Source organism: Pipistrellus hanaki, assembly GCF_964339955.1.
Source record: "Pipistrellus hanaki genome assembly, chromosome: 2".
NCBI lineage: Eukaryota > Metazoa > Chordata > Mammalia > Chiroptera > Vespertilionidae > Pipistrellus > Pipistrellus hanaki.
In genome coordinates, this window is record NC_140504.1 from 129,935,484 (window position 1) to 129,961,868 (window position 26,385).

The 26,385-nt window shown below is 40.6% G+C and overlaps 1 protein-coding gene across 22 annotated transcripts in view; it reads left to right on the forward strand.

The window, feature by feature from the left end:
* The window catches only part of LOC311616575 (uncharacterized protein), a 413,605-nt gene that overhangs the window by 285,949 nt on the left and 101,271 nt on the right, over nt 1-26,385 (forward strand). For 9 of the 22 annotated variants that reach the window (XR_014793923.1, XR_014793924.1, XR_014793925.1 and 6 more), the window contains one exon: nt 13,881-14,879. The exons of 6 other annotated variants lie outside the window; for them this stretch is intronic. The gene's annotated coding sequence lies outside the window, so the exon portion shown is untranslated. Of the gene's footprint in view, nt 1-13,880; nt 14,880-26,385 lie in introns of those variants that run through there. 7 more of the 22 variants (XR_014793916.1, XR_014793917.1, XR_014793938.1 and 4 more) reach the window with 1 other exon arrangement.

Here is a 26,385-nt window from a genome sequence, read left to right on the forward strand (position 1 = left end):
ACCCATGTGTATGCACACCTCAGATAATGGTGAGCTTCAGAACTCTGCTGCTGTGAATGTGACTTCTAGCTTTGTGTTCTCTATCAGAAGTGTTATCAGAAAGAGATCTGGCTCTGAATGGGTCTGCCTCGGGCCGTCTGGTAGTGTGTGGGTTCTTGACTTTGTGCAGGAAAGATTTCACAACATGAGTCCAGGTGATTTTGAGAGTATGTGTATTACAGCTGGGGACAGTGAAACAAGGGAGGGCCTACAATAGAAGAATCAACAGGAAAACTTAGGTGGGGCTGCTTTGGTTCTCTAAAAAGTCAGAGGAAAGGGGGCCTTGGAGGTGGTTTGGAGGGTTAGTTGGGGAGGAGCTGTCACTACCCTTTGCTCCCCTGGTTGCAAGTGTCATGGACCCTTAGAGATTAGGAAACTCATGCCTGCGGGAGAAGAGGAGGGGGGAGGGAAAAAGCACAGGCTGGGTTCTTTGTTACTAGGGTTTTTAAAGGTTGGCAGTTTAGGGGAGGTCTTACTTAGGGGATATCTCAATAGAACAGTTATCAGCTTTTCCAGGTGTGCTCTTTCAGGGTCCTGGTCTCCACTAATTAATCAGGGCCAGGGCAGGGGGTCATTAGTCATTACAGCAGGTCCTGGCTTCCCCCACCTGGTTTTGTTGCTTTTCTGGTCCAGGAGCCGAAACACAACTGAGGCCTACGTATTATCTCTGGGGAGGTAACTGCTGTATCTGGCTGTAAATTGCTCAGCGAGTTTGTTCAGCTACCTGTCTCAGTTTCCCCATTTCACTTGTTAAGGAATTTTCCTAACTTGTTACTGTCCTTCCTCAGAAGGTTGAAAATAACCTGAGAAAACATTTAATTTACCTTCCCAGTTTGAGAAACCTTCTGTGGCTTTTTGACACTAAAGGTTACAATGTTTATGGTCCCCAAAAACCATAAACATGTATGCCAGTGGGCGTAATTGTGGTTGTCAGTTGTGAGGGGGAAGGGGCCCTAAAAATTCCAGACCCTGTTGGTGACATTGATTATTTTTTTTTTTTTTGGTTATGATATTAAATGATTAAAAATCAGGTTATTAGTTAACCATAATATATTTACATAGCTAAATTCCACAGAACTGTATTTAATGTCCTTACTGACCATAAAATTGATAGTTTGATATTTTAGGATGACTTTTGCTTGTTAGATGTTTGTCTTTGAAATAGTTTGAGAAATATGTTCCCTATATACGTCCAATCTCATCTCTGAAGTATTTCCAAGTTTTTAGGTTTAGAATTTTTCCTGATAGTTTGCCACTAAGTCAGAAACTGTGATGTGTGTTTGAGAAATTCCAAAACCTTTTTAGTCCATAGCGCTTAAATTCTTTCTCTAAATGGTTTCTCTACATCTGTATAATTATTTCAGTGTCTTCCCAAAGTGATGACATCTAACCCTGTATCTTTAGTCTGCATTTGTTCTTTCCTCTCCAGAAAGCATTTTATCCATGTTATATAATCCCCACCTCAAATTCAGTGTCTTCAAAACAGAATCACTTCTCAAACTATGTCCATCTTCTTTATTGCCAATTAGTGCCTTATTAATGACATCCTTAATCTCCTGGTTACTGATCACAACAAATTTTAACTTTCCCTAGCCTTTATCCTTTTTAGCCACATAGTCACTCAAATCTTTTAATTCTTCATTGGTGCTCTTTTCCCCCCAACCATCCGTCTTTCATCTTATTTCTTCTTACTTGGTCAGGAACTCATGGCTTCATGCCTAGATTATTAAAACAGCCTTCTAACTAGCCTCTGAGTCAAAGATATTCAGTCCTCCTTTCCCTGTGTAGCTTTCTGAGTAAAGCCCACAGTTTCTGTTTTACTCCTGATTAGCAATGAGAGTGGTTCCAAGTAAAGCCCAGACTCTTCAATCATCTCATCTACATTTGGCCCTGTCACCATTTGCCCTTAACATCTGTTTTGCAGCAAGAACTTTTTTTATGCTTAGTGTCATAACTTCCATCACATTGGTCTCAACTTATTTTGTTCTAATCATTTGGGATTTCCTCTTCCCACATTTCCACTCATGTATCTTTCATCCATTTCTCATGAACTTCATTTCAGTTCATGTTTCCCCACTTTCCTTCAGATATACTTCTGCATTTAAAAGCTTATAACCCTTCTCTTCTCAATCTCTCATTTCTTGGCTTGTAAGAATACCTGACTGTTACTGTCCATTTTTTAAAGTTTCCATTTAATATTTTTTCATTTTTATATTTTCATGTTTTATGTTTTCCACTTAATCAGTTCTTAACTCCCTAAGGGCAGGTATTGCTTATGTGAATATTTTCTCTCAGAATGACTTATATCATAGGTACTATATAAAAACATGTGGAGTGAATCCATGGTTAATATTTGGGGGAGTCAAGATATGCATGGTTTTGCTTGGGATCAGACGAGATGTTGTGAGGCAGCATTATATGAGTACTATGTAAATCAAAAGTGGAATAGTTAATTTTGGATATGTTTTTAGCTTTGGTTGATAATGTCCTCCATTCTGGAGTATCAACACTGCCTGAACTTCTCATGACCTTGAAGTTTAGACAGAGAGACACTGTGATAGATGTGTTTTCATAATAGGTCTTATACATAAGATCTAATTTGTTCATGTTTGTTTATTTACATATATTTTATTAGGTCTTTTATGTGTTCAGTTTGGATATTTGTGAGTCTAAAAGCTTCTTAAGAGAGGCATGCTAGTTTATTGTCACCTCTTCTTGCTGTGGGGTCTTCATTATGGGGCTAAAGAATCTTATTTATATCTAAACTCACTGGTTGAGGACTGAGATTATATCATACTTTTTTTCATCTTCACAGTAAACCTCGCTGCATTCCCGTACGTCATCCTTCTCAGACTGTCTAATCTGGAATTTCAGATGCTCCCCCTCTAAGCCATTTCCACATTTCAGCTAGTACGAGCCATGACAAATTACAAGCTGGAAGGGGAGCTATTTGCATTCTGTAATGGAACACTGTACACCTAAGCATTTTGTTAGAAAGGAATACAGAATCTATAACTGATGTACAGCATACATTTTTTTTTCCAGATGTCTATATTGGGGTTGTTGTTCTCTTTGTAAGTCTGTAGTTACTGTTCTGGAAAAGTCTAACTGGCTGTCCTTTCAGAAGTATTCTTTTCCATCATCAGGTCATCCCGGTGTCCTCCCCGAACATCCTTCTCAACTGCCCCTGATCTATGCATAGCTGTTCTCTGCTGTCCATTCCACCAGATGGCCTCAAAACTAACAGAAAAAGAAAATGGCTAATAGTAAGATTTTTTTCCCCTCTTAGAAAATGTCTAATACATTTTTTAAAGTGCTGCCAATGCAAGGTTTTTCTTATGAGTATATGGTATATTAAATGTTGCTTTTTGGATATCAAAACTTTAGGAACTTTTTGGGCATCCCTTTTATGGTGGTGGGTTAGGAGGATGAAGATGCAAGAACACATTACAGATAACTATTTCAAATATCTCACATTTTGGAGATTCTGAGTTTTAGATCTGAGTTCCATTGACTTCTAGTGTCACGCCTGGCATAACCCATCAATACCTTAAACTCAGTATAGCTAAAGATAAACTCATTCTTTCTGTTCTACCATAACCTTTTCTTTTGTGTACTTCAAAGATTGGTGTTATCATTTACATGCTGTCCTCAATGCCCTGTCATCCACTTATTCCATATTCAAGTATCCTGCCAGGTCTTCTAAATATTTTTCTAGTCCATCTCTATTTTCTTATTCTTATATCTCCAGCTTTGGCTGTTTCAATTACTTTCCTACCGGGCCATACAGTCTAATGTGGATAATCCTATACTCTGTTCCCACTCTCTCAAATAAGGTCTCATTGCGTTATTTCCCTTATGGGCTAATGAGTACAATTGAAGCTTTTTAGCATTCCATGTCCCAGCTGTCTAATTTCCATAATCTTTCCACACCTGGATCCACTAATGTCTTTAATTTCATGGTCTAGTCATGATCCAGTTCCTGAGTTAGTACTGATTAAGCCAAGATGCATGTAAATGTTTTCCACACCCCTCTTATCTCTTCCCATGTCCAATGGGCACTTAAAATTAAGCCACTTCCCTGGATCAGAAATTCAGTGGCCCAGTGATGTCCTCTGGCTTGCTGTATCTCTCCTAATTTCCTCCCTAGTATTCAGAGTGAATTCCCTTTCCCCATGTGCTGATTTGGTGGCTGTGATTTGCAGTCCTTCCATCTATCTTGACCTAATCTGGGCTTTTATTGGAATCCTATTGCCAAAATTTTTGCCAGTTACTCAGTTTAATAATCTATCATTTCTTTAATCCTTCGGCTTGGACTTTAACTTCTTGGTTGATGAGCCTGAATTATTTTTATCAGGACTGGTGCTTGTGACACCCAAAAGCACCCTAGAGATGATTCTTTGCTCATTGTGTGTATTAGTTTTTTATGACTCCAGTAACAAATAACTACCAATCTGGGGGCTAAAGACAATAGAAATTTAGGTGTCAGCTTTCTCTAGAGTCCTAGGGAAGAATCAGTTCCTTGTCTCTCCCACCTTCTGGTTGCTACTGACATTCCTTGGCTTATGGCTACATCACTCCAATACCTACTTCCACGGTCACATTGCCTTTTCCTCCTCTGTCTGTAGTCAAATCCCCTTCTGCTTTCCTCTAATAAGCATACTTGTTACTACTTGTAGGGCCCAACTGGCTAAACCAGAATAATCTCTCTCCATCTCAAAATGTTAACTTGATCATTGAAGGCCATATTTACAGATTCCAGAGATTAGGACCTGTTATCTTTGGAGTATATTCAGTCTATTGCACTGTGTTTTACGTACCAAATTTGGGCTTGCTATTTCTCATGGAATCCCAAGTCCTGACCATTCCTGAATCATGGTTAAGCTTATCACCCCCTTTAGCCGAACTGCTTTCTATCAACCTCACCTACCCATAGAGGATTGGTCTCAGCAATGCTGTCCATTTCCCTAGAGCCTGTCTCATGCCTGGGGCAGGTAATATTACCTCCCCTGCTTTGTTCATTTTACCTCAGTCTGATATATTAAATTATAGGAAATATCAAATCTCTTCAAAATATCATCCTGTGATGCTCCTTCTCTCTGCCACAAAGACCTTGCAATTCAGGCTCTCCAAGATTGTCTCCTTAGTGCTTCACTTAGGATGTACTGATTAGGACAGACAGAGACATGCCCTGAGACAGGGGCTGCTGTTTCCTTATCTAGAAAGCCCCTTTCCTTCTTCCGTGTGTGGTGAAATTTGTGTTAGGTCTTGTCCAAGTGTCAGATTTTCTGAAAATTTCTTGAACTGCACCCCCCTCTCCTTTTCCATGCAGAATCAGTTACTCACACCATCACTACTTCTTCAGCACTCTGTCTGTACTTGATTCTTAACCCATTGTATTCTACTTTACTGTGTCTAGGTCTCCTTCTTGTTATACTGAGTTTTGTGAGAACCAGGAATAGGAAAATCTTTTTTTTTTTTAATCTGACACACGACCCACAATAAATGCTTGATATAATATAAAATAAATGCATGTATTTGTTCAGTTTCAAATTTTCCATAATTTAGACTATCTTAGGATATATGAATATTTAATAATCTATCAATTTCCTATGAACCGCCAAATAATTGATATTTTAGGTGGCTTTGTACAGTTCATTTTGGCTCTTGTTTCCAGTACAAATTTGTTTAAAATGTTCTAATTTATATATTCTGTGCTCAAAATTTATTCACTGTGAGGGGTCATTACATTTAATCCTCTAGGAAACCAGTTTACTTTAATATGAGACTTTACTACACGTGAAAAACTACCAAAATAATGTTGACACTTGATTGTCTTCTTGTAGATCTAGACATCTAAGCAGGAATCCGGAATTTCATTTATTAGGATTGCTTCTCTTGGTCCATTGGCTATGTGGACACCTCCCCCTCCCCCCTTTCCCTGGATGCTTTGTTTGGTTTGAGTAGATCTGAATTTTAGCATCATTTTTTTGCATCTTTTCACTGGAAGCTGTGTGCAGAATTGCCCACTACCTCCCTGATCTTAAAAGTAATGCTCTGTGAGTTATTAGTCCTGTTGCATTGCTGGCATCTGTTTCCTATTTCTAGGAGTTTTGTAGAGAGTGCTGGTATTTTATTTCATCGCATGTCTTATATTTATGAGAAATTCAAAGGGCTTTTGCAGATTTTCTTTTTTGGTATCTAATCTTCTAACAGCTCTCTGAGGTAGGTAGCGTGCAGTTTTATCTCCATTTTGCAGGTGTTATAACAGCGGTATCACACAACTTGATGTAGCCCCCCAGCAGGTCAGAGCCCAGTGGAAACCATCTCCTCAGTTTTTCAACCTCCGTTTCAGTGATCAAGATGTCAAATAACTTAATTTTAACACCTACTCCATTTTGTTTTTGCATTAAATAGTATTATCAGCACTTACAGGGTAGCCAGTGGTCCAATTTTAGATTTATTTTTTTCCATCTTCTGTGTCCTATAATCCCTTCTCTTTTGTTACACACACACACACACACACACACACACACACACACACACGATACTTTGTTATATAATAAGTGTATGAATATATGTTGTGTGGATAATAAAAATATACTTTCACCCTGGCTGGTGTGGCTCAGTTGGTTAGAAGGCCCTCTTGAGCTCCAAAGTGTACATTCCTGTCAGAGTACATACCCAGGTTTTGGGTTCTATCCCCAGTCAGGTGCATTCAGAAAGGAACTAAGTAATGTTTCTCTCTCACAACAATGTTCCTCTCTTCCTCTCTCTTTCTAGAATTAATGATGAACATGTCCTTGAGTGAGGATTAATAAGCAAACACATTCTCTCTCAAAATAATTTATATACAAAGTTGGAGTTACTTAGTCATGGGACTATATGCTTATATATGAGATTTCAGCTTTATCAGCTTATTTTATGTTTTGACTAACATTTCTGTTAGTTGAACATACGCTATAGGTATTAGCTAGAGATATGAAACTATTTAAAAAGACATACAACCCCTGACAGTGGAAAATGAAAGAAAGTAAGAAGTACAATAAATTGAACAGCAGGTACTCATTAATAAGTGAAATAAGTTTTAAAATTTAATTCTTTTATGCAAAGGACAGTTACCTCAAAGTGAGCTTATGCTGTAACTTCCTTATACTTTTCCTCAACTATTAGGATCTTTTTTCTCTCTTTCAGAGGGCAGTTAATACATTTTTTTTAATGTAAAAGTTTACTGCAAATGTACGTTTTTAGTTAGGTTTGCCAGAGTCTTCAAAGGGACGTCTCACGGGGCATTGTGTCTGCGTTGTGCAAGTCTTTTTCTCCTTCAAGACTGACTTTGGAATGCCCAACTCTTTTGCCAAGTGGCATTCATTACCCTTCTGCTTCTGGAGCACTGACTGGGCTGCCTGGCAGGGAAACCTCCCAGGTTCTGGAATCAGAGGCACAGGGTTGGTTGGTTGCTGTGGCATGGCAGTGATGCAGGCTCCCACACAGCTGCTTCAAGCTCAGCCTCCAGACTCTGCGACTTTCCTAAGCCCTGAGAAGGGATTTAGAGCACCTGGTGGGGGGATGCAAGGCGCCACCCCTCCGCTTTGTCAGCCTCTCCTCCCACCCCCTGTGCTTCTGAGAACCACCCAGCTGCAGCGTTTTTTGCCTTGAAACCATTTGGAGCGGCTGGAGTGGAGGCCACCCAGAGCTTCTGGGAGCAGCTGTGGCTGCAGGTCTCCTGTTGGCCAGAGCAGAGAAGGCTCACTTATCTCCACTGAACACGGGTGGTCACGATCCCTTAGGATAAAGCAGTTTCTCACTGTCTGGGGGTGGAAGCTATTGTCCTCCCTTCCAGCTTGTTGTTTGAAGTCATTTTGTTAGGCTTCCGGCTTCTGCTGACTCACAGACACACACATGAAAACTCCCTTCCTCCCCCACTCCATCCCTCCCTCATCCCCATTTAATGGCTTTTGAAATAACAGAAGATAGCAAATCTCCCTGCTAGGGCTTAAACAGTAAGTAGAGGGAACTGATCACACAGGTCCACAAAGTACGAAAAACTTCATCCAGCCTTCCTCTTTCCCTGCGAACTCTATTTCCTTTTCTGTTCCTGTCTCCCCTCCTTAAACATTCTGGCCGAGCCCAAGCCTAAATGTGGCTGGCATATGATTATAGACACATCATTCACATTGGGGTTCTTTGTAGATGAACAAATTGAAGGATGCCATTTTTGTGTCCCCAATAGAAACTTGCCATTTCCAATGAATATTTTATAAAGACATTTCTTCACCTACCTCTCTCGTTTGGGCTGAACTGTAATTAAAATGAATGAAGAACTTGATTCCTGGTGTGTGCACCTGGACTCTTTGTGGCGTCTCTCTTAACAGTCTCTCTTAGGATTTCTAAAGCAGAAAATCAAGCTTATTAACAATAGAAGCTTATAGTTTTAGAAACCACATGGATAGGAGTACTGTAATTTTGCAAGATTTGGCAGGCCAACAATGAACCCAGTAGCCACAGTGACCAAGAGTGCAAATGGAGAAAGTCAGCTCTCCTCCTTAATTACCTTTAAACCATGCTAGCACATTCTCAGAGTTAGAACACAGTTCCCATATGTCATTGTAGTGATTTTTTTCCTTGCAATAAAATAATGTTCTGCAAAGTATTGATAGAACCAGAGGAGTGGATACATGAACAGTCTCAAAGAGGTCAGAAGGGAAGGGGGTGCATTGGGCTGGATAAGAGAAGGTGAAGAGAGTAGCCAAGGAGCATATATGCACAGACACAGACAACAGTGTGGTAAAGGCCAGGGGATGGGTTGTGGGGGATGGGTGGAGGTGGCAAAGGGAGAAAAATGGGGGACATTTGTAATAGTGTCAACAATAAAGAAAATAATGTTCTTACATTGTTTTGGCACAAATAGGACTTTTTATTCATTGAGGAAAAATTAAAAGAGTGTATAGACAGCATTCCTACATGGTGGCATTATAAATGTCCTACTGTTAGTAACATGTACTCATTGTGTACTTAGAAAACTCCCAATATATCAGATCCCTTTTGTGTGGGTCACTACTTGCCCAACTAGATAAATCACTTAACCAATAATATGTACACCTTTCTCAATGATATTTTAGACTAATATGAAGATTTAAAATAGTCTCTGTCCTCTAAATTAGTGTCCTCAACTCATGAAGCTACTGCCTAAAGGGCTGGAAACCACTTTCTCCTGTTTTACAACACATTTCCCAGGATGCTAGGCTTCATTACTCTTAATAATTTTTGAAAGGGACTCTGTTCTTTAAGTAACCATTCATTTCTAGACCGTCTTAAAACGAGCCACAGACTGCTACAGATATTCTGCCACTTTGTAGGCAATGGGAAATCCTGGAAAGTAGATCACGTTCCCTTGGTGGTTGGTATGATATAAATTTTAGATGTGTTTGTGTTTGACATAAACATATACAGCTCCTAGTACGAAAGTCAGAAACCTTTCAATTTCCCGAAGGCCCACCTGCAGTGCTTGTGCCTTGAATGCAGATGGTACTAGAGGCAGGCTCTGTGTGGAAATGCTGGGCATCTCTGCTTAGGTTAGAGCCATTGCTCCAGGCCTCAGGGGATAAAGACAGGCTGGTTTTCTAGCTTGCCCTGGAGCCCTGGAGCCTTTGCAGACTGAGGTAACTGCCTTGGATCTTGTCTGCAGCCTCCCACAGTGTAGGGAGAGGGAGTGGGGAGCAGAGGGAGGAGGGAGAGAATTCAGCCTCTGCTAATTGTCAGGCACTGTGCTGGGTGCTGTCCATACATTTCATTGAATCTGTGCCACAGTCTTGACAAGGAACTATTTTATAAATGATGCAACACAGAACCTCGGGGCTCAGACGTTGGGGTCAGATTTCCCGGGTTTGAATCATGATTTAGCTTCCTTCAAAGTAAGTGGCAGCCCAGCGCTTCACTTTCCCCATTTGTGAAGTGGGGATAGTAACAGGACTAACTTCAATTGTTTGTTGTTGGGATGAGTAAATTAAGTATTATAAAGTGCTTAAAAGAGCACCTGCCAAATGCTATTAAGATCTGTTGTGTTTGTTAGATAAAAGAAAGAGAAATACGTTCGTGAACCTGCCCAGTTCATATAAGGAAGTAGCTGGGTTAGGATTGGGACTTGCATCTGTTGGCTTGACAAAGTTCATCTTTTTGCCTCGCCACCCACCATTCTCCCTTTCTTTTCTTCCTAGTTACATATGAGTCCCCCAATTCTGAGTCAAAGTAGAACCAGAGGAACGGATACATGAACGGTTCTCTTCATTCCTCCTCACCATACCTGATCAGGATGGCTTTGTGGTCCCCATACAACTCTGGTTTCCCCTTTTCCTTGTCTTGGCAGGGACATTCTCCAAAAATCTCTGGGGTTGCTCAGGATTTAAGGATGGACAATATGACCCTTTGTTGTTTCTTTTTTTTTTTCAAATTTATTTTTCAACTATAAGTTGACACAATATTACATTAATTTCAGGTGTACAACATAATAATTAGACCATTATGTACCTTATAAAATACACCACCATAAGTCTAGTGGCCTTCCCTTTGATGTTTCTTACTGTTATTTTGTGTGTTGGTTCTTTTATGTTCTCAAAAAGAGAAGCCTCTTTCAAACAAATTCTGTATCATTCACCTCTCATTGTCCTCATTCCAGGCACTGGGCTCCCTGCTGGGCACACAGGTAACAGCTCATGAGTGTTTGGACTGAGGAAGGAGATCACATTTAATGGCTTTATTCTGTCTCTAAACATAGATGACACATGGCAGCTGTTTTTCCTCTTCATGGTGGCAGGATCAAGAGTGTATGGTCTGGATTTGGGGATTTTTGACATGTCCTTGCTTGTCCTAGCAATTTCTGCTGGGATTTTCAGTTCTAAGCTTATGTCCCTCTATCGTAGGTCTTCAAATGTTGTGGATTTGGCATGAACCTGTGTATCTTCTGCCAATTTCCTTCTTTATACTCTCTCTTAAGAAATGCTGCTAAATATGGAGAATGTATTTACACAGTCCTTAGGTGTGATGATGAGGAACATAACATTTGGTCTCCACTAAGGAAAATATGGAAAGGGGTTTGATTACTCTTGCCTCGGTCCCACCTGACTCACCCACACACATTCAGTTTATTCTGGACAGGAGTTTCCAATAATGTTAAAATTTATGTAAACTGCAATGGAGTTTTTCACTAAGGATGCAGAGTCTTTAAGGCAAGACAACACTATTAATAGAATGTGGATGTGTGTGGTTTATTTTTGTTTTCAAAATGGAAATGTTTCTTTGGGGTTTTGGCATGCTCTTTGATATGTTGAAAGATGAGAAAACATCATTTGGGAAACTCAGCACTTATACCATATTAGGAAATTTACAGTGCCTCAGATTTCACATTTAATGTTTTAATTGCCTGGTTTGGTAATAGAAAAATTTCAAGCTTCTCTCTTTCATTTAGACTTACCACCACTTTTTTTTGCCTCCTCTCCAGTGGTGGGCTGTTGCCAGTTTCTACTTCCTGTCCCAGCCCCCACAGGGTCTGGAAAAGGAGTTCATCACATGTCCTTAGGAATCAATAGCATGTTGGCTTCTTACATACTGTTGTGTGTATACAATACCACACATGCAGTCATTTCCTATGGTTCTTGAAAATATCTTAAAAGTGCAACTGAAATTGAGTTTATTTTTGAAGCTTTTTAGTTATTTTTGAACAGAGGGCCCTACTTTGAACCTTATGTTACGTACAGAAGAAATCAAAGAAAGAGCTATCATCTTGGTCTGAGGGAAGTATTTAAGAGACACACCTAGATGTTATAAAAGAGAGCGAGGGAAGAAGGAAGGGAGAGATGGAGAGAGAGGGGGGCGGAAGGGAAGGCAAGGGAAGGGAAGGGAAGGGAAGGGAAGGGAAGGGAAGGGAAGGGAAGGGAAAGGAAAGGAAAGGAGGAAGGGAAGGGGGAAGAGAGAAGAATAGATGGAGAAGGAGAATAGAGAGGAAAGGGGAAAAGAGAATTAGGTTTAGGCATCTGGAAAAATTAAGACCCAAAATTAAGTTGACATTTACTCTTCTTATAAAAACCTTCCTAGAAGGAAACAGTGATAAAAGGACTTTTTAAAAGTCATTTCTTGTGGATAATAAAATGTGGAAGGAGCAATCCTAAATGTCATCTCTATAAGTTATACAGAATCTAGGTTTAGAAGGGAAGTTTGCTCTAATCTAGGGATTAAGACTTTAGCATTAGGCAGCTGAAAGTGGGGAATTCTTTTCATTTTCCATTCAATGTCCATGGAAAATAATATTTCTCTAAATATTATTGCAATTAAAACATTTATATTACTTTTAAAATCCAAATATGATTTTGAATTATATAGTAATCCATGTTTATTGTAGAAAATTTAGATAATACAGAAAGACCCCCAAAATAAAATAAAAATAAAGTGTAATTATATAAGCTAGAGAGAATTTTAATATATTTAGTATTTAATCCATTTAGTATTTATTTCTATGTGCTTATATCACAGTGTGTACAGTTTTGAATTCTTTCTTTCTGCATAATAAAATAAAAATGATATTTGATGGTTTATTATAATTCTTGATGGGACTTTATCACAATTTATTTTAAAATTTCCTATGGATTTTTTGCTCTACCAAGAGCATCTTTGAGTATGAATAGTTTTTTTCATTATCCTCTTTTATCAAATTAGTGTACTACATAGAAACCACTGTCTTTTTCAGGACCTCTGCACATAATGGCAAATTGCTTCCTAAGAAAGTTGTACACTCTCAACACTGACATTTCAGAATGCCCATCTAGATGCTCCTAAGCCAATATTGACCTATCCCCTCTTTTTTTTTTTTAAAGATTTCCCTAATATGGCAGGAAAAATAATATCTTCTTTATTACTTTAATTAATATTTCTTTGTGAATTATTTGTATTGTTAGAAATTTTATTCTTGTGTCTCATTGGCAATTTGGTATTGGAATTTTAAAAATAAATTCCTTATAAACACATTTCTATTTTTCTACTGGGATTTTAATTAATACTTTATTGATTACACAGACATTAACATTTTAAAATTTGTCTGGTGATAAATGCTTTGTAACTTCATTTTTCTTTTCTTCCCCATTAGTTTTGATCTTCTTTTTATTTTCTCTCTCGTTCTACTGAATTCCTTCAGAATTTTCTTTCCTTTTCTAAGTAATTTGTCTTTACTATTCTCCAGCCCAATTTTCCAAATTAATGCCCTTGCTGGGAATTCTATTGTCACAAGCCTTGCAAATTCCACTTCATTCTCTGTGCACATGCTTCCACACTGGGCATCCTATTCCAGGCTTTTCTTTGTCTTACCTTTTAAGACAGAGAAGTTATAGTCAATTAATATTTGACAAAGGAGGCAAAACATACAATGGGATAAAAATAGTCTATTAAAAAATGGTGTTGGGAAAATTGGACAAAAATAAAACTATACTACCTTCTTGCACCATGCACAAGAATAAACTTGAAGCCCTGCTAGTTTGGCTCAGTGGATGGGGCATTGGCCTGGGGACAAAGGATCCCAGGTTTGATTCCAGTTAAGGGCACATGCCTAGGTTGCAGGCTCGATCCCCAGTGGGTTGTGTGCATGAGGCAGTCCATCAGTGATTCTCTCTCAACATTTATGTTTCTATACCTCTCCCTTCTTTTCTGAAATCAATAAAAATATATTTAAAAAAGAATAAACTAAAAATGTATTAAATACTTAAATATTAGACTTGAAACCATAAAAATTATAAAACATAGGCAGTAAAATCTCAGATATTTGCCAGCAATAATTTTTTTCTGATATTTCTCCTCAGGCAAGAGAAATAAATGAAAAAATAATGAAATGGGACTACATCAAACTAAAAAATTTTGTACAGCAAAGGAAACCATCAACAAAATGAAAAGACAACTCACTGAATGGGAAAACATATTTGCCAATGATATATCTGATAAGAGGTGAACATCTAAAATTCATAAAGAACTTCTACAACTCAAAAAAAAAAAAATCCAGTTAAAGAATCAGGAAAGGACCTGAATAGACACTTCTGTAAAGAGGACATACAGATAGCAATAAATATATAAGATGTTCAACATCACCAATCATCAAAGAAATTCAAATTAAAGACGACAATGAGATATCACCTCACACCTGCCAGAATGGCTATCATAAAAAAATATAAAAATCAACAAACAAGTGTTAGTGAAGCTGTGACGAAAAAAGAACTCCTTGTGCACTGTTGGTGGAAATGCAGACTGGTTCAGCCACTGTGGAAAACAGTATGGAATTTCCTCAAAAAATTAAAAGTGGAACTGCCTTATGAACCTAGCAATTTCACTTCAGGGAATATATCTGAAGAAATCCGAAACACTAATTCAGAAGAATATATGTACCTCTCTGTTCATTGCAGTGTTATTTACAATAGCCAAGATCTGGAAGCAGCTCAAGTGCACATCAGTAGATGAGTGAATAAAAAAGCTGTGGTTCATTGACACCATGGTATACTACTCAGCTATAAAACAGAAATTCTTACCCTTTTTTGACAGCATTTATGGATCTCGAGAGCATTATGCTAAGCAAAACAAGTCAAAGAAAGACAAGTATCACATTATCTCACTTATACATGGAATGTAATGAAGAAAATAAACTAATAAATAAAATAAAAGCATACTCATAAGCACAGAACAGACTGGACATTGTCAGAGGAAAAGGGGGTTGCAGAGCTGGGTTAAAAGGTGAAGGGATTAAGCAAAATAAACAAACAACTCAGAAAGACACAGCAGTATAATGAATGCCAGAGGAAAATGGGGGAGAGGTAGGTACAAGAAGGTAAAGGGAGCATAAATGGTGATGGAAGGAGACGACCTGGGGTGGTGAACACACAATTCTAATACATAAAAATCCAGGGTCTGTAACATACACAATGACTGGAGGCTCAACCAACTGGAAATCAGTGTTGGGTTGCTGTGGTGACCCAGGACTGACTGTCTCAATTGCGGAAGCCCAGACTCAGCACTGACTGCCAAGGGGGCTGTGGATCAGGCCTGGAGAGAAGCCTGGGGAGAGAGAAGCAGGGTCTGATCCATAGCTTCCCTCTTTTGCTCCGGGCCTGGCCAGCAGCTTCGCCTGTCTTTCTCTCTGCCTCTGCTCAGACTGCTGACCAGCCCTGCCTCTCTGATCAGGCCCATTGATAGGCCTAGAGATGCTGATTGGCATAGAAACCAACCAATCAGAACCAAATCTGAGTGATGTGTGAGGAGCCAATGGCTGCATAGGAGGCAGAGCTTTTGACACTGACTGGCATAGAAACCGAAGAATTAGAAGCAAATCTGGGTGACCTGTGAGGAGCCCATGGCTACCTAGGAGGTGGAGCTTTTGACACTGACTGGCATAGAAACCAACCAATGAGAACCAAATCTGGGTGAAGTGTGAGGAGCCAATGGCTGCCTAGGAGGCAAAGCTTTTGACACTGACTGGCATAGAAACCGACCAAGCAGAACCTAATCTGGTTGAACTGAAAATTAAGAACCTAAGGTGGGGGCTGTAGAGAGGTTTTAAGGACAACAGCTATTTGGTGTAAGGTGTAGGAAAGTGGTTCAATTTTTTTAATGACCAGTTTGGTAGTATAGTGCATTTGGCTGGCTATCAGTTAAAATATAGGGATTATGTATTTTTGTCTTCCAAGAGCATCTCCTCTTGCTGAAAAAGGCTCCTCTCCCCCTCATTTAAGCAATCCTATCCTATATAATCTATCTATATTACTAAAAGGGAAATATGCTAATTAGACCAGGTCAACCAGCCATTTTTCAGATGTCTGACTTCCTTCCTGATAAAGTCATGGTGGTGGGGGCTGAGGCATAGGCCATTAGGGGCGATCAGGCTGGTAGGGGAGAGCAGTTGGGGGCGAGGTCAGGCTGGCAGTGGAGGGCAGTTAGGGGCAATCAGGCAGGCAGGCAGAGAGGTTAGGAGTGATCAGGTAGGCAGGCAGGCAGGCAGGCAGGTGAGCGGTTAGGAGCCAGCAGTACCATATTGGGAGAGGGATATCTAACCATCTGTGGAGTTGGGCCTAAACCAGCAGTTGGATATTTCTCAAGGGGTCCCCAACCTGAGAGGGTGCAGGCTGGACTGAGGGACAACTCCCCTGCCCCCTGGCCCTGTGCACAAATTTTGTGCACCAGACCACTCGTACAATATAAAGATGATGTATTATAGAACTATACACCTGACACTTATATAATTTTATTAATTAATGCATTCCAATAAATTTAATAAAAATAAAAGAAAAAAATAGAGCAGTTAGGTCACCTCTTGAGAAAAGTCTTCCCTGAATACTTCAGCATGCAGTGATCTATCCTTAGTCTGCAGTGCTCATTTGGCACTTCTCATGCACTGACTTAAATCTTTATTTATGCTGCCATCTCTGTGTGTTTGTCATCCTATGTAGACTACTAGGCCTTGCAAGCACAGATGCTGTTGTTTCATTCTCTGCATAGAACCTTCCCACCCTGTGTACCCCAAGCACACACCTAAAACAGTTTTCCAGACAGGGGACAACAGTACTCAGCAAAATGTTGTTGATTGAACACTCTGGTGGTTTTTTTTCCATCTGGTTTCCATTTCCTTTTGCTTTTTCACTTCTTCTTGGTTTTCTTCTTCAGGATAAGAAATCACTTGGTATACTGACTTGGGAAACCATGTCCTCTACTTGCTCCCTTCTCTCTGAAACATTACCTGATGCCCTCTTCGTAATGTGTCATGTTCAACTACCACAGAATCTTAAAGTTCAGAAACTGGCTAGCTAGCTAAATTTCTCATTTTTCATTATAAAATTTTGTTTTCTTGGCAGACTAGTCAATATGATTTTCTAATTCTTAGTACACTTTTTACGTCTCACCTCCTCTGCCAGCTCCCTTTGTTTTTAACCCAGACTTGGCTCTTCAGATGTGTGAGGTCCTTTTAGAAAGGGCATGTACAAAGATAATTTAATTTTTTAAAAAATTAAATAAATAAATAAATAAATAAGAAAGGGAATGGCACATATGTGAAAAGAATGAAGATAAAGCACTGAAGAGGGAAGTGTGGGCCCTTATTGCACTAAAAGATCAGGAGGAGAGATGTGGCTGAGTTACTTTATTGAAGAAAGGCCTTATAGATGGGGATGATTATGGATAATGATGTATTGGTAAGATTCACATGGAACATGGGGAAAGAGAGGGCATTTAACAGTTGGAAGGAGAGTAAACTAAAGCTCAAGAACTGTTAATACTACATAGTAGTATTTGGTGGAAATGAACATGGTATATAAATGGGAAATTGAGGATAATAAGAATGTCTGGGCCCAAAATGGGGAAGAGGGGAGCATAATTATCTGTCAAAAAGAAGTAGGCACTCTCCCTTCATGGAGCAGGCCTGTGCCTTTCCCATACCCTTCCCCATCCCCCTCTTCCTGAGCGGATTACCTTTACCTTTCTCTCTCCTAAGTTCCAAGGGCCCTTCTTTTGCCTCTGTCACTTATTTCTTGAGCCCATTTCTTCTACAGCTTATTTCTCTACCTCTTTGACTTTCTAAATATGTTCTCGTATAGTTTAAAGAAAAAAACAAAAAGAAGCCAATCTATGCTGTATGTGGCAGTATACCATGAATATCTATAGCTCCCAGTTTTCTACTTCAGATTCTGCCCCTGTGGTCATTCTGTCTCTCAGATCACTTCTCCTTTCTGCTCTTTCTTATTCAGCCTCCTTCTGGAAATGACATTCTCCATAAACTTATTAAAATGTTCACAAAGAATTTGACACTTACTCATTTGATGCTTTTTTATGGTTATAATAATCATGGACAAGCATAGCTACACCAGTTGAAAAGCGGGAATCAAAAAAAAAAAAAAAAAGCAGGAATCTGAGGTTCACTGAAGCCACAGAACTAACAAGCAGCAGAACAGGACTGCGAAGCTTGAGCCCAGATGTGGTTGGTGCACTTTGTGATCAACCATGTCATGCTTGCCATTGTGATCATTCATTCATTCATTCATTCAATGGTTTTGGTAGATCTTGAATGGTCACCTCCTATGTGCTGGGCTTCAAATTGAACATGGCACACTTCTTGCTCTTCCTGTGACTTGGATGGAATCATAGACATGAAGCTGACAGAGAATTGGATGATGGTGCTGAGCTGGGGCAGCCTGGGTGCTGCGATTGCACCTTAGGACTTTAAGGACTTGGGCTTCTTGGAGTGAGTGATATCTTACTTGAAATATTAAGAAAGTAGTAATTAAGTGTGGTGTTTCCTCCCCTTCTCTCCCCTCCCCTCCCTCTCGGAAACAGTAACATCAAGGGCAAAAGGTAAGAGGATAATGGTAAATTTGGGGAATTAAGAATAGTTGAATTTGCCTGGAATGTGGAGTGTACACTGGAGAATGGGAGATGATGGGACTAAAGATGTAAGCAGATGCGAGACCATGTGTGGGCTTGGAAGCCATGATGAGAGATTTGCAATGAGGAACCATCTGGAAGGTCTGGAGCCTGAGTGGCACGATCAGGCGTGCAGGGCAGAAGGGCTTCTGGGATGCCACCGGGAGAATGAGAAGCCACAGTAGATCCATTAGCAGAGGCAGCACAGCAGTTCTCTTGTTCAGTGCCTGGAGTCACCGGACAGACTCAGAGGAGTAGAGCTAAACAAGGGTGGAAAGTCTTACCTGGTTTGGGTCTCAAGTTAGGAAAAATAGCTTAAGAAGCCCTAACAGCAACATAGACCACCTGACCTTCAGACTACCTCTGTCCAGCTAGATTACCAAAGCTAACTTTGATGTTATTAAAATTGTATACTTTTTTCTTTGCCTCCAAGTCATGGGTCTAAGAAACCAAGCTTTTAAAAATCAAACAACAATAAATATTTTCCCTAAAAGTTTAGAATAATGTAGCTATCTACAGCGAATACAATTTAAAAAAAAAATCTGTAAAACACAGTGTAGCTCAGGAGTTTTTCATTACTGATTGGGTTCACCAAGGTGACCATGTTGCAAGGTAATGCGGAGCAGCTTGGTGGAAGTGCAAGCGCCCCCATAGGAGCCAGAGTGGGCCAGGCTGCCAGGGCTCCCAAACCTGTTGCCCAAAAGAGCTGCTTTGTCTACTAAAGAAAACACTTTCCTCTTGTAGTCCTTTCTACATTTTTCCTCATAAGCATCCCTTTAAGAGAAGACTTCTTTAATGTGTCCCTTCCTTTCCCCCAAAAGAGGGATGATAGATTATTTCAAGGAGCAGCAGAGGGTGGGGAGGAGGCAATGAGGACCTAGGTCCTTGCAGTCACCAGAGAACTCTGAACTCGCTGTGTCCCCCTTCAGCCTCTCTTGGGCGGCCTCCGTGTTTCTGTTACCTTGGTAGAAAGAATATGTGACTCCCCTGCCTGCCTTGAAGTCTTGTTGCCATGGAAACTTCCATTCCACACACCTGATTCACATACCATGCTTGGCTAAGTCCAGACAGAGGCCACAGACTGGCATTTGCCCTTTGTTTCTCCTTTTTGTGCTTGCCAGGCGCTTGAAAATGGATGGGGATAGGTGGGAGGGTGGGCAGCGTGGTGAGGGAGAAAGCTGTGTCAAGGGTAGACGCTTGGGGATTTCGGAAGATAATCCCGTGGAGGGAAGAGCAGAGCAAATGGAAAAGTCTGTGTCCTTTTAAGCTTCTCCTGGATGCAAAGGCTTTGATCCTGTGATGTGTCTGGCGGTAATTTTCTGGATTTCCGGGTGAGATAGGATATGAGTGAACAGATTCAGGGAGCTGTTGCTCCTTAGTGAGGTTTTCTGTCCCATTTTCACTGAACTGACCAGTAAGTAATCTGAGCTCCGTGGTGAACATGTTGGGGCTGTGACCTGGGTTTAGGCGAAACATCAATTAAAGCTGTGAACTAAGAATCCAGCCCTCTGATGACTCTTTCTCTGGCTCGCCTTTGATACAAAGCGTACTCTTTTAGAAAGCACAAACAATTTGTGGAAATTATCATTCATGAGGGGTCAGTACCCTGGCTGGAGTACATTGCTGTTTTCCCTCTGATATTTTTTTTTCCTCTTGTCTAAGTCCTTTAATAAGTAATTTAGCGGGAGGGGCCCTGGCAGAGAGCAGACTAGTCACCTCCTCCCCCAGCCAGACGTTCTCTTTTGTAGGTTGTCATTTTCTCTTGGTTCCTGTTTGTACAGCAGAGTTTCAGAAATTAAAAAAGAAGGTGTTGAAATTGTCATGGTAATTGGTCCTCCTAAAACATTCGGTTTCACACCGTATGTGGGTGTAGGTAGGTCTCACTCCTGTCTTGGCAATGGAATTAGCTCCCAGGTACCTGCCCTGCCTTCCCCCACTTGTTCTTCTGTTTCCTCTCCCTGTTTAGGCGGCCTTCATTTACAAAGTGCACCCTCATGCAGCAGTCAGGAACTCTAGTTTGGAGTCAGTCAGACCCGAGGGGGAAATCTCATCTCCATTGTGTCCTTGGACAAATGCTTTTATCAACCTCAGTTTCCTCATTGGTGAAATGGTCTTCATGATAAACGCTGTGATTTTTAAAGAGCTTGTGACCGAATAACTATTGTTATTTTTACCTTGCTAGATCATGGTATAAATAACACAGTATTTGAAAGAATTGTCTTGCCATCAGTACTGCTGCTTTTTATTGTTGTTACTGACTTTGGCATAGGCAAGAGTGGACACGGGCAAAGAATATACTAGTAAATGGTGGATTGAAGGAAATAGATCATTCTTATCCAAAATAGTGTGCGCACACACATTCCCTCCCTTTCTGTCATTCATGGGCACACTCTTGTGTCTTTTGAAGCTCACGGCAAGTTCAAGCAGCAAAGTGAAAAGGTGGTACACTTCCTGGGAGACAGAATGCTGTCACAGGGACTGTCTGCTTTAGAGAGAAAGAGCAGTGATGCCCCGTCAGCATTTGCAGGCAGCCCTGCAGGGACAGATGTGAATTCCTATTCGATAATCCAAGGGCCATTCAGATCTTCCTGACTCAACTGGATTCTCTCCTCTCTATCCTCCCATAACATTTTCTATCTCTCTCTTTTTTAAATTGTGGTGAGATATACATAACATAAAATATATCACTTTAACCCATTTGTTAAATGTATAGTTTATACATATTATATGCTGCCACACTGTTGTGCAACCATCACCACCATCCATTTCCAGAACTTTTACATCTTCCCAAGCCAAAACTCTCTACCTATTAAGCAGTAATTCCTAAGCCTGCTTCCCACCACCTTTGTCAATTACCATTCTACTTTCAGTCACTATGAATTTGATTGCTTAAGATACTTAATAGTAGTGAGATCTTGCAGTATTGCCCTTTGTGACTGGTGTGTTTCACTTAGCCTGATGTCTTCAGGGTTTATTCATGTTGTAGCAGGTGTTGGAATTTCGTTTCTCTAAAGGCTGAATAATATTTCATTGTATGCACACCCCACATTTTGTTTATCTGCTTATTCACCAATGGAGATTTTGGATTATTTCCACCTTTTGGATAATGCTGCTATAAACACTGGTGTGCAAATATCTGAGTACATTTTCTTCTTTTTATTATGGTAAAGATGATAAAATGTTAGACTGGATCAGGGTCTTCATTGTGAATTCTTCAGTAGCAGTAAAATTGGTTATGCTATGCATTTTCCTTTTTTTTATTGTGGTAAAAAACATAATATAAAATTTACCATTTAAACCATTGTTAGGTGCACAATGGCGAACAACAATGGGTACCGAGTTTCAGTACTGCAAGATGATGTATGGGCTTGGTTACTCCAAGGACTCATATAAGTGAGATGATACAGTATTTGTCCTTCTCTGACTGGCTTATTTCACTTGGCATGATGTCCTCGAGATTCATCCATGTTATAGTATATGGTAGGTTTTCCCTTTCTAAGGCTGAACAACGTTCCTTTGTATATGCCCCATTTTTTAAAATGTATTTATCTGCCAGTGGACATTTGGGATATTTTGAATAATACTTCAGTGACTATGGGTGAGCAGATATATCTTTGAGAAGTGGAATTATTGGATCATATGGTAATTCTGTGTTTAACTTTTTGAGACACCTCCATACTGTCTGCCATACCTGCACTGTTGGTGGGAATTTTACAGTGCACATGGCTCCCACTTTCTCCACAACTCCATCAACACTTGTTACTTTTCTATTTTAATTTTTGTAAAAGTGGCCATCCTGATATGTGTGGGGTGATAAATCATAGTGATTTTGATTTGTAACGAAGTTTCCTAAAGCAGCTTTAAAGAGCATATTAAAAGCAAACAGACAGATGGAGGTAATAGTTAGCTTAGGATGGAAAGAAGCTTGGGAAACCCTGGGGTTCCCAGAGTAGTTGTTTGATCTCCTCTGACAGTCTGTGTGCTGGGAAGGGTGCTGTCTGTCCTCTGCACTGCTGTCTCCCAGGCCTGGAGGTCCAGTCTGGCCTCAGTGGTGTGGCTTGGCCGACAGTCCGTCGCCCTCTCATCCTTTTGGAGTCCTGGGTGGTTAGTAAGCATTTTCTCAGAGCAAGTGACTCAGAATTAAATGTAGCTCCAGATACACAGTTATTTCAAAGAACAAGGATGCCTCATTCTTTTTTTTTAACCATTTCTATTGACTACTCCTCTGTGGATGAAAAAAATATCAGTGCTGATTTAAAGTCAGCATTCTTTCTTTAATTCATTCAATTGCATTAATGATATACCCAGAACAATCCTGTCCAATAGAAATGTAATGCAAGAGGTATATTTTCTAGTAGCCATGTTAAAAAAAAACACAAAAAAAACACACAAAAAACAAAAAACAAAAAAAAACAGGAAGGAAAACGGGTGACGTTTATTTTAACAATACATCTTATTGAACCTGACATACCTAAAACACTATCATTTCAATATGGAATGAATATTAAAAATGGAGATAGTCTATTTTTCATACTAAATTTTGGTGATCTGCTGCTCATTTTAAGCTCATAGCACTTCTCAATTTGGATTGGCCACATTTCCAGTGCTCAAGAGCCATGTGTTTCTAGTGGCCAGCTCACTAGACAGTACAGACCTGGCGTACGGAGCCAGGGATATCTGAAGTCCAGTAAAGGCCAGCCTCAGCTCTGCCTAGTGGTCAAGATGGTGTCCAGAGCTTGTGGAAGAGACGGGCGCGGTGGTACCAAGCCCAGCAGAGGGGCTCCCTGCTGCCGCCTTGGGTTGGTCTGCCACCCCTAGACCTCATTCCTTTGAACTAGTCCCCTGTGGGGAGGGCGCTGAGCTGGAGTTTGGCATGGGCCCCAGCTCATCAGACATTAACTTTTTGCCTCCTGTGTTAGGAGAGCCGCTGCCAAGTTTACTTTTAATTACAGGCTCTGCTCTGGCCCTGGGTCTGTGAGCAGGGATTTCAGCACCACGACCTCATTGCTCTCCCGCGGGCCTTCCATTCCCACAGGCGGAATCCCTCCCCTCTCTGGGCAGTGCTGGCCTGGACTCCACCTCAGTCCTTTGCGCTGCTCCCCAGGAGGAGGTCAAGAGTGTGGTGCTGAGAGAAGGACTTTATCTGAACACCCTTCCCCTCACCTCTGGGAGGCGACTCCAACAGCTCTAGTTGTTTAGGGGAAGGTCATGGCCTTGGACGGGCTTCCCTGAACCCACCCTGTCGCCTCCCTGACCACCCCCATGTCCAGGTCCTCAGGGAGCTCTGGAGGCACCGGGTCGGGCCCTGCAGCCGGGCAGGCCTGTGCGGCTCCCAGGCTCCTGCGTGGGGAAGGAAGGGTGGCCAAGACGTGTTTACAGAGAGCCGGCCAGGAAGCGCAAGGGAAGAGGAGGAGCTGTTTCCACTTATCCTCCCACCTCCTTTTGGCTTTCTCTCCTGGCATTGCCGGAGGCCAGAGAAGGGATGGGAATCTGGCAAAGTGAAAGTATATCATTGTATTTCCCCCGAGCCCTCCGTCTCATCTCCCCCCTACGGAAGCCAGGCTGGACTTCTTTCCACCCAGTTTACTTAACACTCAGGGACTCAAAATTCCTTTCCTGCCGCTGTTGTGGAAGAGGCTTGGAAATAGGTTCCTTTCCAGGAGATGAGTGATATGGCAGAGAGACAAGGTCAGATGAGGCCAAGGGACGGGAGCCAGGTCTTACCAAACTCTTGCAAGGCAGCCCTGTGACTGCCGGACTTACTATGCTGAAGGAGAAGGGGTGGTCTTGCGCTCCACACTGTCTGGAATCTTCTGTGATAGGTGGAGTTAAGGGAGATGAGGGGCTTTGGGAGAGGGGGCAGGATGAGTCTGGTCCTTCCGAAAACTAGGCTAGTGTTTGTTGACATGTTAAAAAAACAGAACGTTTAATATTGCCAGCCTACTGTAAGGCTCTCTTTCTTTAAATCATATTTTAAACTTTACACTATTAACATAGATTTCTTTGGGACTTGTTTATACCTTGCACCCTTAGGAATCAGGTCCTCTGTGTAAGGATTATGAGAATCTCAATGATTACCTAAATTACCAAAGAGGCCAAAGTGAAATATTTCTTCTCCCAGGAAAATAAAGTAAATGAAAGCAGATCAATTGCTCTTCTCATTATTGCAAACTCGCAAATCTGCTAAGAGTCAAAGTTAACTTTATGACGTACTTTAGCAGAGAGTATTTTTATGAACAAGAACTGTGAACATCGAGAAGTTAGCTCCAGGAAATGAAAAGATTAAGACAAAGGAAAAGGTCACACGATTTGAATGTCACACATGCATACTTACTTTGTGCTGAGATAATGAAAGAGAATCCTTTTGACTGCTGTGACCTATGGTCCTATGCATTTTGGTACCAACAAAATTTTGTGTCTCTTTTTTTTTTTCTTCATGAGATGTTTGAGTGGTAGTTTGAGTCCCTTCAACAGGTCAATGGACCAGCCTAGAAGCTAGTTGAAGTTACAACACAGGCTGTGGTCAGGAGCCACCACGAGTGACAAGCCAGGCCAGCAAAACTGTGGGTTCTGGGTTTGAATCCTGGCTCCACCACTAATTAGCCCTGTGAGAATTACTCAGCCTCTCTTAACCTCCTTAATTTTCTGTAAAATTAGAATTATAAATTTATATTTATGGAGCTTACCCATATACTATGAAGATGGCTCATTTAAAGTGCTTAGTCCATAGTTCCTGACAAATATTAAATTAGGAGGAAATATTAATTCATATTAATACTTAAACTGAAAATGCTGAGTTTAGCTGGCAATATATAGCTGCCCTTGTTTATTTCTACCAGTAGCAGAGCAAAACATCGTTTGGTTGACACTTGCTTGGCCTTTTTGAAAAATTCTTTAATTATGTATTATTTTTCTTTGCAGCCTTGCAGGTGTGTGGTGTGTATGTGTAGGAAAAGCCAGTAATTACCCCTTGCAGATGGAGCTGACCAAACATTCTTTCCCATGGCAACTGAAAACATAAAAAAATATAATTTAAAAAATTGGAGGTTACATAATTGCCGTCCCTGGAGGAGGAGGAGGAATGTGGAGATCATGGAGTTTCTTGTGGCTTTTGGTTGAAGGTGTTGGTGAAGATACAGAGGTACTGCTGAGTAGCTGAACAGGATGCTGTTGCTTGCTTTGAAGTGAATAAACTGGTCCAAAGTACAAGTGGGAGGGGAAGTTGAGGTTTAATGAAGGAGAGTCATTATTAATGTTTCCATGGTTTTAGCAGTTTAAAAGTTGGGAGTTTAAGTAAGTTTGTTGGTTGAGGGGAAAATAGCCCACAGACATTCAGACATGGTAAAGTTCAGTGTTTTAGTCTTCATTTTAATCTGAAAATAGCGAGTCAAGGCTTTTGAATAATATAGCAAAGGTACTGCTTCATAATTTCAACAGTGAATGCTAATTATCATATATCCACAATGGCACAAGATTCAGAAAACAACACCATTCTTCTCAAATCCCAATTATCCAAAGATTGTTTTTGTTTGTTTGTTTGTTTGTTTGTTTGTTTTGGGGGAAGAAATAATATTACTTGTTTGGATTACTATTTCTGCTTTCAAGAGGATTCATATTAATTTTCCCAAAGCCTACATGGAACCCAAAACATTAACTTTCTTTTTTATTGATTTTAGAGAGGAGGGAGAGGGTAAGAGAGATTTAAAAACATCAATGATGAGAGCGAATCATTGATAGACTGCCTCCTTTGCGTCCCCCATTGGGGATCTAGCCTGCAACTTGGGCATGTACCCTGACCTGGAACAGCAGCCTCCTGGTTCCTAGATGGATGCTCAACCACTGAGCCACACCAGCAGGGCCAAGACATTCACTTTCAGTGAAGAGTAGTATCTTTCCCCAACTTCTATAAATTGA